Source organism: Ctenocephalides felis, unplaced genomic scaffold (assembly GCF_003426905.1).
Source record: "Ctenocephalides felis isolate EL2017-DRISC unplaced genomic scaffold, ASM342690v1 CF-g0.4_SCAFFOLD_01886, whole genome shotgun sequence".
Classification (NCBI taxonomy): Eukaryota; Metazoa; Arthropoda; class Insecta; order Siphonaptera; family Pulicidae; genus Ctenocephalides; species Ctenocephalides felis.
The window spans coordinates 185,692,546-185,707,417 of NW_020538040.1; the positions used below are offsets into that span (position 1 = coordinate 185,692,546).

Consider the following 14,872-nt stretch of genomic DNA (forward strand, 5'->3'; position numbering starts at 1 on the left):
AAATTCATCAATCAAGGTAATTAAATAAATAGCCATACATACATACATCAGGATTAATAGTAGCACTATTATTGTGATATACATCAAATAAAGTTTGATAATTTTAGTTTTCTCTAATGTTTGATATTCACTGATGATATACCATTGTATTGCAGAACTTTAAAAAACAGTGGCAATCAAATATACAGTGTTCACACTACTAGAACATCAAAATCAATTGATTACATAATGTTATTTCACAGATATACAGACAGAGTAAATGCAACTAACCTGCAGTTCGGTTTTATTTTTATAATTTATCAGTCGTGTGATGTACTTAGAATTGTGAGCATTTAGACATTGATATTGAAGAATTAAGGTGATTTTTTGAAGTCAATCTAAATGAAATCAAAGTAAGTCAATCTAAAGTAATTTTTTTAATTATTTAAATACATTTGTAATAGTTTTTGACGAAAGCGTCAATCTTGCATTCGAATACATCCGAGGTACGAAGTAAGTACTTCATGTAAAAATATTAAAAATTCTTGTAGTAAAAACGGAGGCTTTTTAGTTCAGAAAAACAAAAACCTTAGACAATTAGACATTCATAATAAATTAAATATAATTAAAATTGGAACATTGAAGATCAATATTTTTATTACACTTGATTTGACTAACCGTGTGTATAAATTATTTAGAAATTAAAAAGAACAAAAAATTTGAAAAATCGCGAATGTAATAAATTAAAAAAAAAAATCACTAATTTGCAATAAAAAACATTCTACTAATACAAAGTATCGTATGATAGTTTGATGTGTGTATTTGAAATTTTTATAACTCGAAAACCACATTTTTTTATTCAAAAATAAATAACAATTAGCAAAACCACGTTAAAATAATTATTTAAATTTATAAACTTCTAGTGACACTAAATATTCTATAAAGCAATAAAAATATAAAATCCTAATTTGTGTTAGCATTGCATTTAATATAAATTTTATTGCAAAAATGAGAAAAAAAGATTTAATTCAAACTTTTGATCCAATCAAGCAAAAATAAATAAGCTTTGTTAATAAATTTTTTATCGATTATTGATTAATGTGGCTTATGGTTCTCAAATACAAAAAATCTAAAATAAAATATTGCCGTTAACTTATCATGAAAATTTCAAAATTCACTTGATAAATTGATTGTATTATAAATTATTATTCTTATATAAGATCATATAGATTTTTACACAAATTTTCTTTATTTTATTTCTAATTATTGAAAAATAGGTACCATAATTAGTTAATTGACGAATAAGTATTTGTTTACCATTTGTAGCCGTGGAGAATAAATGTATAATTTTCCATGCTTTTCGAATTGGATTAGAACATTAAGTAAATATTGAATTCTTAGATTATCTCAACATTACCGTTAATCCTTTTAGGTATCAATAAATATAATTCGTTTGTCATTTATTACCAAAAGTTAATACTGTTACAGCAAACTTCGTTAATCCGATTAGGAGATCACCTTTGTAGTAATTGGATTAGGACTGGGTTAGTAGGGCTCAGTAGCAGATCGTATTGGTTGTATTTTTCTAAATAATTATCTTAAGAATCGAATAATAGAAGATTTTCTACCTGTTCCCATTTTAATACGGTAATGCAATTTGTGTGCATACACATCGGATTAGAACATTCAGTGATAATTGGAGGTTAGAACTGGTTATTGGATTATACTATTTGCAAAATCTTTTGCTACATAAAGAACGAGCAGTTGACTAATCGACAAATTGACTTTAGACTAACGTGTTATTTGGAAGAGCATGTTCTATTTATATGTATGTAGTGCACGAACCACAAGGTTTTGAGTTCAAATCCATTCAAGCTGTTGTTCTACCTAGCTATTAGAAGGCGTCTCAATGGTTATTCTTATTATTTCTGATGATTTTTTTTCAACTTCTTTGATTTATCAATAAAAACCGACTTGATAATTTGTGTTTTCTCGACGTTTGAAGTCATTGTTAATCGTTTGAGAACAGAATTTGGAAAAAGTATATTTTCTAGTATGTGAGCTGATTTTTTACCTTTTGTCGACGATTTTTCAAATAAGGCTGGATCGATTTTAAAAATTTAGAAGTCAATCGACGTTACTTGATGAAGACCAGCGTTTATCATTTTTGTGCGAAGATTGGCCAAGCCGTTTTTGTAATTAGCAGAAAAGTGTAAAATTCTTTGTCCACGTTTAAGACCACAATCTTGAATCGATTTTAAAAATTCAAAAAGGAAAATATTGGTTGGGAATCACGTTGATTAGTTTTTGACAAAGATTAGTCGGTCCGTTTCTTCATAATTAAATGTTGAAATATTTGTTTTTTTGATTATTTTCATGAAACTTTGTATGAAGATAGATTTTACAGTATAAAATAACATACTTACTAAAATAGTATAAGCGCAGTTTAGTTATTGTTTTTCTAGTTGTGATCTCTTAATTATTATTTTGATTCAATTATTTCTGCAGAAAATACCTTTCGTGCATACGTAGGTTCCGTGTTTAGTTGGTAGCTATTGATTGCAGTTGACATTCACACTTAAAAAAAACATTTTTAGAATACGAAATGAATGAAATGAAATTTGTTAAACAAATTAATTTAATTATTACTATTAAAGATATTATAAGTATGTTTGAAAATCTTCATTCGCTTCGATTAATTTTTAGTGAAACCTAAATAGCTGAATCTCAATTCTTAGGGAGCGCCAAAACGAGTTTCGGAAATTAAATTTATAACATAATATTTATATTTTTTTATATAAAATCTAGAATTATTTATGTAAAATCTAGAATACTTAATAAATTATAATAAATAATTTAACTTAACTAGGGATATGGAGACACAAAAAGCATATTTATTTTGAATGTGATATCAGTAGAAATAATTAACCGATTAATAATTCTGCAAATTAGTAAATAACAGCTCTGTTTATTGCTTAATCTACTTATTCAATTTTTTCTTTGTTTGAAGTTACCGTGAAATAGAAATGGAAATTATCTAGTGTTCAATCCCCATAAGCGCAGACCTGCGATAGATTAAATTAATTATTGGGCATTATTGACGAAAAATTGCGAGCTAAATTAGTTGGATCGGAACTTGTTAAAAATATAAACAAATTAAAAAAATGGGGAGCCAGTGCTTAGAAAATGACTTGTTTATTCCGAGAAATTGAATTGTAACCTTTGCTTTTGTTGCAAATGTTTCGTATTTGTTGAACTTTGAATGTTGAAGACATGCGTGGAACAAATATGAAAAATGTAAGCAAAATTTACTTTGGAATGAAAATCTTAAGGCTTGTTTCATACCTAGTGGTGTCCATACTCTAAATTTAATAATTATTAACTATACAGAAATAATACATATCAAATATAATAAGTTTTTTTTTCAATATTGTTCAAGAAATGTGTAATTTCTTTGCATTTTTACTGATTTTTGAACAATACTTCTAAAATACGTTACAAATTTAACGACTCTTACGATATCAATAAGGAGAGGTTTACGATGCAATTTTGCATATTGTAAATGATGAAAAATTAAATTAAATTAAAATTAAAAAAATCCAACATGAAATACGAGTGTTATGTTTGAAAATTAAATGCTAGTTTTTTTAAAATATTAATATTGCACATATGTTAAAAATAATTGAAAATTTCAAAATACTTGATTATAATCAACCCCCGAACCACCTTGATTTCCAAATAAATTTAAAATCAATATACTTTATACGCTTTTAGATTATATCTAATTTTTTGTGCACAATCCAGAATAATTAAAAATTAATTTATTTATTTCACTCAATATTTTTATTAAATTAAAGTTATAGAGTTTAAGAAATGCATTTCAGAAATAGTATTTATTATTTAGATGTCAAGATCTTTATATCAAAATAATAAATACTATTTCTGAAATGCATTTCTTAAATTCTATAACTTTAATCTAACAAAAATATTAATTCTTTTGCTATGGTAGTCGAACTTACATCCTTAACCAATTTACTACATATTGAATATTACTAAAATGTGAAATTATGACAGTGATTGTTTTATTTATTGATATCGATAATATTAAATAAATTTAAAATCAATATATTTTATACCCTTCTAGATTATATCTAATTTTTTGTGTATTAAATCCAGAATAATTAAAAATTAATTTTTAAAAAAATTGTAAATATTTATATAATTCTAATGATAAACTGTTAAAACGGTGAAAATTAATAGGGGGGGGGGGGCGCTAGAAAAAAAGTTGCATGCGGGCGCTAAGGACCCCAGGACCGGCCCTGTGTATACCTATTGGTAACTTGCCTTGAGGCAAAATGCTACTTACAACTAGTTTTATTCGAAACCTCATTGTTCTATTTATGCAGTAAGTACCACAAGGCTCTCAGTTCAAATCTATTAATTCTGTTTGAATCTATTGTTCTTTCTATAGAAAGTTGACTCAATGTTTGTCCTTTCTGATTGTGATGATTTTTTTATATATTAGATGGAAACCCAGTAGGTGTCTTTATCTTATAGTGATGATATATTTTAGCTAGATAACTGTTCAAATGGGGAAGGAAAGTTATATATTTTGCCTTAAGGCAAAATGCTACTAAAGACTAGTTTTATTTAAAACCTCATTGTTCTTGTTCTCAAATGAGTACCTCAATTCATTCTGTTTGGATCTACGGTTCTACCTAACTGTTGGAAGTTGGCTCAATGGTTGATTATTCTTTCTAGTTGTGATTATTTCTTTTTATATTAAATGCCAACCCAGTGGGTGTCTTTATCTTACAGTGATGATGTATTTCAGCTACTTAACTGTTGAAATATTAATAATATATTTGTAGATTGATGTTATCATTAAAAATGTTTAAAAATCTTTATTCCCCGAACAAATTCATATTTATTACAGCAATGAGTTTTGAAAATTTTCTGATTGACTCGAAACCAAGATAATTAGAGAAACATTTAGGATAATATATGACCGGCATATAAAATATTGATCTGGAGTCACGTAACAACGGAGTTTTATGAATATACAATAAACCGTTTGTATGAAGTTGCAAGTGAACCGATGAGTATGGGCCAATTGCCTTTGCCGTAAAATCAAAATCGAATTCTAATTCCAATTCCGAGCATGGACGTCCTTGGGCCCCTGAAGAAGTCAATAATGTTTTGTCTGTTAAGTCATATAATAATTCGTATTGTGTAACATTAAAGCAATGTGCAACTGCAGTTCTCAGGGACTATTTTGCCTTTTCGGTTTTAGGTTTTAGTATTTCGCTTTTCGTCCTTGCCGGTTCAAGGAACTCAGATATTATATATGTGGAGAAAAAATGTTAATAGCGATCGTGATTTATAGATAATATTACGGGATCATCATATTATGACATGCAATAAAATTATGACCCCATACAGAAGCTTTTATTACGTTGCGTATTTTCACAAATTCATATATATATATATATATATATATATATATATATATATATTATATATATATTTATGACTGATTTATATCATATTTATGACTGATTTAGAACAAGTTTAAAATCTAGAAGACAATCAATTGAAACTTTAGTTTTATATATCAACTTGTCTGAAAGCAAAAAGTAACGTAGTGTTCAGAATATTTAAGATTTTAATTTTTAAAAACAAAACTATTTTTATTTTTACTTACAGAATTGTTAATTGTTCTGGTTGCTATTTTTATTTTTAATTTTAAAAGTTAATAAAAAATATTAAAAAACAATCGAAAATTTAGCATAATAAATTTATATTATATTTCTTATTGTTAGCTGTGTATTTGTTACAATTCTACTACTGTTTTACATGAGGTAGAATTATCATCGAAGATGACATAGGATCATATGTTGACCAAATAAAAATACTATAAAATATTTTCCATTTTTATTTGATTAATTGCCGTCTTTTCAACACTAAAATTATTATAAAAATCTTAACACACACACGCCAATTTCTGCTTGGAAGTATATTTGACTGTATATTTTTAAATGAAAACGGATATCACTGTTTCTTGATGTCAGGTTGTATGGAGCGTGGGGGTTGAACTAGAAACCTTGTGATTGCAAGGCTAAAACCCTTAGTTATAAATTTCGAATATCTTTACAAATTTTGAAAATCATATTAATCACACGTTTGATTTATCAACGATCTAAATCAAATTAAATAAAAGATTTTTGAACATTATTACAAAATTTTCTCGCTCGTTTTTTTGTGCTTGAGTAAGGAGTCGATTTTATTTTAGAATAATTTTGAGTTTTATTAATTTTTATTTGCATCACTTTATGTCTGTAATTATGACATGCTGTAATTGTTTTTTTTTAATTTAACAGATAACTACTAGAATGCAATTCAGTTTTTGTTCCTTCTAGTTCTATATCTTAATTATTATTTTGACTTAATTACTTCAGCAGCAATGCCCTTGAAGAATATTTTCACTTGATATCACATCTGATATCTGCAGTATGATATCACTATGACTTGATATCAAGCTGGCCGAAGTGTACAACACGGAAGCTAAACCTAACCCAAGTTTTTACTATGTAGCAACTGCTAATACTATTGTTTTTTTAAATTTGTGTTAACAATTATTATAGTAATAATACAAACTTCCCGAAAGAGAAGTTTTTTTTTCGTCCAAAATCCGATTTGCTAATTGCTAATTATGTTTTTTTTGTTTCAAGCCATTTTGAATCGAATAAGACCACATTTGAGAAAAAGTATGCGTGTGTGTGCCTGGATGTGTGCGAGCCGATTTTTACCTTTCGCCGACGTTTTCTCTTAATCAGGTTGATTAAGTCAACTGATACACATTCTATGCAACTTGCCTTACTGCAAAATACCATTTTCAACTGTTTTTTTAATATCCGTAGTCTATACCTATTCCATATGAAAAATTTGCAAATTTTTGGTAGTACTTAAAATGTCTATATCTATTACTAACCCAATGATTAAACGTTCGGGTATGAATAATATAATATAATTATATGTATTTTATTTCATCAGAGTTGTAGATTTAAAAATAGATTTTTACGCATCGTACCTATCTCAATTCGCAAAACATTGAATCAATTTTACAATTGATACTTATGTTAGTTAAATGAAATATGGTTTCCCGTTGGATAACATATGTCCTGAAGGAGTTGGCGTTATAAAAGGTCCGTACCGCATCATAAACATTCTTTTGTGCTAAAGTATGGTAGTCGCGGCAAAGATACGTTATGTAAATGCATTGTCTAACTGCATATATATTTCTCTAGAACGCTACTTCCCAAATTTGGAAACATTCTTCGGTTATTAACCTTGAGCTGAAGTCGTATAAATAATTATTTCATTACTGTCCCTCTGTGTGCGAAACTGAAAAATTACCGAAATCCTGTTTTTACGAGCAAGAGGACACATATCATGTATATTACCGGGCAATTTATATTTATATTGCCCGATGAGTTTATGAGTCCTCTAAGAACTCTCCGCCGCCGATGAAGACGTACCATCTCGGGGTAGTTTTATAGTTTTATGTTCGACACTGCTCGGACACAGTTTCTGCGCATTAGAACGACACGATGGATGGATGGTTCAATAAAATAAAAAACATACACGAAGACAGTGCCTTTCGTTCTACTGCCCAGTTCTACCTACCCCGGACCGATCGGTGGATCGCCCGTTCGAATTCCGGTGACACGAAAACTTTTAACAGAGTCGTCACGGAATCCGTCACGCATCGCGTTAATTGTCATGTCGTGTAACATAGCCACCGAAATGGGTGTAAACATTATGTCGTTAACAACAGAGGACGATTCGGACGTCGGATTCTTGAAAAAATGCACGGATTCTCTCGGAGCGTCTCGAATCGAGACTTTTGTGTCGGCCACCAATAAAACCATATGACAAAGTGTTTGTTTGCCGTGTTTGTTGTCGCTGAATATTGAGACCGTGAAGACCCTTCATTTTGCGACCGATTCCAACTGAGACGGTCGCCATACAAGCAATACACGCCATAGAGGCGATCCGCGGGGGTTGCAGGACAACTAAAGGCACCCGCATGACGACGGGAACCGCACACTGCTCACTACTCACTACTCAAACCGACAATCATCGACACGAATCATCTCTTACTGATTCTATTCTCTAATCTTTCATAACTCATTTCGAAAGTTAAGATAAATGGTACAGTAGCACATTTCAAGTCGACTGCTGACTCACTGATTGACTTGCTGCGTTTCATCGAACCAATGCGGACATTTTCTTTCACCACATGAATTCATATTTTTAAATTATCTCTAAATTATACAAAACTACCCGAACTTGACAAATATAGATGAATATAGGTATATATGCGATTTAGGTTGAAAACATTAAATTGTATGGAAGTTGCTTTCTGTCATGTCATAAACGGGGTTGTTATTACCATATTTACTATATACTTACACACATGCACGCAACCACACACACACACACACATATATATATATATATATTATATATGAATTATTAATTTTATCATTTTTATTATTGTTACCATTATTATTAGTTTTTTGCTAGAAGGCAGATCTGGCATGGGAGCTCCATTTTTTTCTTATATAGGCAATGAAATAAATATTTTATAATACATAATAATAAATAGTAGTCTACTCGAAGGCAGGTCTATGGCGTGAGAACATCACAAATTAATGATTTTCATCCCTCCTATTTGTTATTCCCATTATCATTTTTTACCATTATATCCTTGTTTTATATACAGACTTTTATGCATTTTCTTTCCATATTTTTGCTCCATGCTTGTCCTATGATTCGACTTTAGTTGCTGTATTTTCCCTAAATATATTCTATAATATAATTTGTAATTTTCAAACGCGCAATACATCGAATAAAAATCCAAACTTAAAAAAAATGTTATAATAGTTTGAAGCTAATATATCAATAAGACAATTGTGCATATTCACACTGTCTTTGGCTAGGATTTTTTCAAACCGGATTTAAATAATCCGGTATTTGGGCCGTCTGGCGTTACAGGACTTCCCCCTAAATCAAAAATAAAAATGATCGCTAGAAAATTAGCAATTATTGAAAATTATGAAAATTTGTTTCAATTACTGACGTATGGATATTTTGTATTTTTTATGATTGAAATGATTTCTCAAAATACTAGATGTAAAGTGAAATATGAAAAATGTAATTTATTTTATCTTTATAAATTTTTTTTTTCAGAAGGATTTTTTCAATGACGAAATAAGCTTTTTGAGAGACTTGTAACATATTTGATTTTAGATAGTAACCGCTTATAGATGATAGATACATGAATAAAATTGATTGAAAATTAAAACTTAAATTTCGGGAAAAATGTTATGGTGCTAACTTTTCTCTGATATTTTTTGCATTGATCATTTGGAAGTAAAAAATAAACTAAATTTCAACGATTAGTTTTCAACACCCGATTTTACACGACTATTCCAGCATTATAATCCTTGCCCTGAAAAGTAAAAAAATTTAACTTAAACTTATTCACTCGGTAACAAATATGAAAAAAGCCAATAATGTTCCAAATCCAAATTATAAATTAATCAATATCCAAACTAAATTTATATAAACTTAATATTTTTTCTTCATCAATTCTATAAATGGTGAGTTGTGTAATTATTTTGTCCAATAAATTATCGTGGGTGGTAAATCAGTGATATGAGCTAATGACGACTGCTAAAGATGTAATCGTTTCTTTGGTATGTATCATAAAACAGGGCAATTCACGGATTTGCTATGAACTCAAGTCGCTGGAGATTTATTACCTCAAACGCAAACAAATTGTTTTATGACATGTTATTAGAGTGGGCAATTCGAAAATCAAACATTCGGATGAGAGCGACCGAACTTTATTTCGGCGTGAAAAATGACGACTGACAAATTTAGATTTTAGAGTTGAAATAATAATTAGATAATTATCCTAGTACTTATTGACAAGTTGATGGTAACTGTTTCAATTTTAAATTGGTCTCATGGTCTCGCTTAGAGCATTTAGCCAAACCTACAACTTTCTTTTCACAAAATATACTATTTTTATTATATCATTCTTTATATATTCTACACTATTCAATTTTCTTTACAACTGATTTCTTCATTCTTTTTTTTCTTTCTAAACGTTGCTTCTTCTTCTAACTTCTAATTCTATTCTACCTAAAATCAGCATCTCAAATTTACTTAACTCGGAACATTAGTTACTTTTTCATTCTTCTCTCTCTTTATTCTTGTTCTATCTTCTAACTTCTAATTCTATTATCTTCTATCTTCCTTGTTTCTTCATTCTCTCTCTCTCTCTATTTTGTTTTATCTTCTAATTCTAATTCTATTTATCTTCTATCTTCCTTTGTTTCTTCATTCTTCTCTCTCTTCTATTCTTGTTTTATCTTCTGACTTCTAATTCTATTTATCTTTTATCTTCCTTTATTTCTTCATTCTTTTTTTATCTTTGTGTATTCTATTTTATTTTCTAATTAAACTCAGTTATTCGAATTCTGTAATTTTAATTTAAACAATATTTTTTTATATCAATGCAAGGACTCGACCGAGTATCCCTTGCGTATGATTCGGGCATTCTACTTCCTGAGCTACGTCCTCTACAACTGCCTCTATAAAACATAATTTTGAATTGTGAATTATATTTAAAACTTTGTCATTTGAAATATATATCTTATATATAAAATTTTTCTGTACGGGTGCATGATTTGATACTTTTCCTAAACGGTTATTCGGATTTTGATAATTCTTTTTAGAGTTTGTCAAAGGAAAATTTTAACATTTAATTTAATCAGTTCTAAATATTGCCTATAAATATGTCGGCGTTTAATCTTATTTAGCTTTATTTTCTAATTATAGAGTCCATAGAATAATTACTCTGTAATATATGGCCTCTATCATTTTAATGACTTGTTTGCCAGACCATGCGTGAGTAAATCGGCTTAATCGCATATGGATACGATGGTTGTCTGGTCGAATTGATTCAGTTCAATTACGAGTAATCGGTATAATAATCCAATAAAAGGTATCAGAATCATTTAATACAGATTAATGGGACAGATTGTAGATCGCTACCGCAATCGGTTCAGCGTGCGGCAAATGCAGCGGTCGTCGGCGTCAGAGGCGAAAGACAGGCGGTAAATCTCGGACGATATTGGACAGGAGCGGGAAATACAAGTATACATACAACATGCAACATGCAAACTTGCATACACACGTATGAAAATAGTTAATCATTTAGTCTATTTCAATAAATAAGAACGAAACTATATCTTTCGGTAGGTTCTTACATTTTTAAAATCGGTCCAGCATTTTTGGCTAAGACAAAAATTTCATTTTGCGTTTATCTGCTAATTTGAAAGAAACGTTTTTGCAAATTGGCGCGAAAAATAATCAATGCTAGTCTTTATTCTATATCAATGAATAAAAGTTTTGCTGCAGTTTTTGAGAAAACGTAGATCAAATTTCGGCTCACGTTCACATATACATTCAATAAATACAATAAAATAATAACATTGAATATAGTAATAAAGAATCCCATTACTATTATTTTTTACTCAAAATCACTCACTCGTACTAATACTTTGAGGATATATCTTCAGAACAATAAAGTCTCTGTTAAAAATAAATCAGTAAATGTTAGAAATTTTGTAAGCGAAAACGAACGTCGTTTTGGTTATAATATTCAAGACAAAATGATTTTTTCAATGACGAAATAAGCTTTTGGATTAAAGCAAGACTTATAACATAATTGATTTTAAAAGGTAACCATTTTAGCAAAAAAACGTGGTTTTGGTTAAAATAATTCAAGAGGATTCTTTTTAATACTGAAATAAACTCTTTGGTTAGAATAAGTTATAGTTAAATTATTGATGGAAAGACAAATTTCGGGCAAAATGAGTAAAGTAGCTCAGTCTTAATTTTTTTTCTTATATCAATAATTGCCCTGACCATTTAGGAGTAGAAAATAAACAAAATTTCAACGATTAATTTCCAGCACCCGATACTACACGAATATTTGAATATTATAATTCATGCTTTAAAAAGTATAGAAAATTTACTTAATTTGAACCTCGGTTGTCAGATATAAGAATATCATTTTAAAACTTTTTTAAAAATTTTCCAAACGATTCAAAATGCCTTGAAACGTAGAGAAGAGAAAAAAATAGCGAGTTGGATTTTATGGCAAAACTTAAATGAATAGAAAATTATATGATAAAATAAAAAAAATACATGAAACCATATAAATATGCACTTTATGATGAATCGAATATTTTTAAATATTAATCAAGTATATCATTCAATGTACAGATATTTGCATGTTATCAGTTTAATATGTAACAAATTTTTTATATTTATTAAATATGGATAAATTAAATTTAAAAAAAATATTCCGAATACACTTGTTTGTATTTTGCTTTTTCTTAGCTATTTCAATTTGGAGTGAAAATTGCACGCATATAAAATTTCAACAATGAAAAAAATATTTCGTTTCCACTTGTTGACTAAAAACATGCTGAAGAAATATTGGATTCAGATCTAATTCGGAATCAATTAGTGCAGGTCTCACATTACGTAAAAATGTTGAAAAAACCTACATTTAAGTTCGACTACAAAACCTTATTTATCACAAGGACGTATTATATCTTCGTTTTAAAAGTGGATTTTTAAAATAGCGAGCAGCAAGGAATCCTTGAATTCGGCACGGAACTGCCCTTTTCTCGTCGCACATTGTTTGTTTATCCAACGAAACGCAAAAATGCAACAAACATTGTACGTCTATATAAAGTAAGTTTACAGTTTATGCGTTTATTTTAAAACAATAATTAGTCACAGCGAACACCGGAATATCAACAATGGATTCGGTGGGCTTCAGAGGGCCTCAGTGCGTTGCTCTCGACGGGATCCCTCGGCTAATAGACATCTCATTTTAGGACGAAAGGGAACGGGAATTCGCCCCGATCCAAGACGTACGATATTTAATTTCAAAGTCACGCTTAATAAATAAAAGAGCCGTGGACAATTTCGAAGGTAGCGCGACGAAAGGCGAGACGAATTCCCCAATCTAAGATTAATATATAATTTAATGGAGTGCGTACGATTAATAATATAATAATGTAAGCTTAAGACGATAATTTCGACGACTTACTAAAGGATTTTTGGTAGCAATTAAGAAAATCAGTAATTTTTGAACGACTTGGAAATCTTAATTTTGTACTTATGAACGACTTTGAAAGTCTTAATTTCGTACTTACAAGAAAGTCCTTGCTTAAAATGCTGAAGTTTTAAGAGAACATGTAATAATAATAATAATGGTAGTCTGCCCGAAGACAATCCATGATGTGAGAGCACCACAAATCAATGATTTTCTGACCCTCCCTTGGTTATTATTCCCATTATGATTTAATTACATTTAATCACTTTTTATACACTTTTATGCATTTTTTTTTCCAAACATCTGCTCCCATGTTTCCTTCTCCTGTGCTTCGTCTTTTAGTTCCCTGTATTTTAACTTCCCGTAGGGCAAATTATCAAAGTAGGGCAAAAAATCGAAAAATGCAACAAATATTGTACGTCTATATAAAGTAAGTTCAGAGGTTTCTGAATATTTTGGCATACCTTAGAAAAAATGGATGTATGTGTGTGTGTATGTGTGTGTGTGTGCGTGTGTGTGTGCGGATACAAATTTCGTCGACGATTTCGGGAACACCGATCAACCGATTTGAGTAATTCAAACAACATTCGATTCATATTGATAAGGAGACGTGCTGATTAGTTTTTGGCAAAGGCTGGTCTAGCTGTTCCGAAGATACGAGGCAAAAACTGCCAGAAATGGTAACTCAGATTTTAATAGAACGGAGCGTCCGATTTTAATAATTCAAAAAACATTTTACTTGTATTGAGATGAAGAATTGGTGAAATTTTCATGAAGGCAGATCTAGCGGTTTCGGAGATCTAATGAAAAAAGTAAAAAAAATGCCATTTGGCGGTCAAAAATGATCATTATCAAATGAGCACATCAAATTATTACGTATTTTATATATATTTTAATAACAAACAAATTTTGTTTGCATTCCAATGGGCTTGTTTACACGTACTAATGTTTGTCCGTAATACCGCGACGCGGCGCCAACGCGCTTCGATATCTCGTTTACCGCAGCTAACGTATTGCAATTGCTTTTAAAAAAGTTCAAAATTTTCAAAATATTTCAAAGTTTAAAAAAATTAAAATTAAGAAAAAAAAAACTTTTTTTCAAAGATTCTCAAAATCTCAAAAGGCCATTTTTTCAAAGTTTAATAAAAAATAAATCTTTTTTAAAACTTTAATTTTTGGTACGGAAAGTTCCAGTAATTTTCCCTAAGGCACTATGCTATGCACCGCTAGTTCTTCTTACGATTTTATTTTAGGTCATTTTTTTTAACATATATGTATATTAAAGAGCGATCAGAACTAATCGGGTGTTTTATAAGATTTTCGATCAAGTTATATTTATAAACGTTGTTGTAAAAGACAACCAGCGGTTATTTTTTTTAATTGTGAATTATTTTTTTAATTGCGATCATATTTTTAATTCTTTGCATAAATACTCCAAAAGGCTATTCTCACTTCAAATTATATTTTTTATTATATCTATATTTTTAAGTGAAAACGAATATCACTACTGCTTGATATCAAACCTTACCGCTAATATAATATATATTTTTAATTGTGTAGGTAGTATTCAAAAAATTAAATTAAATATCCGTCGACAATTTGAAGACAAACAAAGGATAAATGATTTAAATTTGATAACTTTCAAATTAATTCTCTTTTATTTATTGAGAGCAACCTTTAATG

The 14,872-nt window shown here is 29.3% G+C and overlaps 1 protein-coding gene across 1 annotated transcript in view; it reads left to right on the top strand.

The window, feature by feature from the left end:
• Positions 1 to 280: 280 nt before the first annotated feature.
• The window catches only part of LOC113376406 (FERM and PDZ domain-containing protein 4), a 537,953-nt gene continuing 523,361 nt past the window's right edge, over positions 281 to 14,872 (top strand). The window contains exon 1 of the mRNA XM_026616309.1: positions 281 to 392. The gene's annotated coding sequence lies outside the window, so the exon portion shown is untranslated. The remainder of the gene's footprint in view (positions 393 to 14,872) is intronic.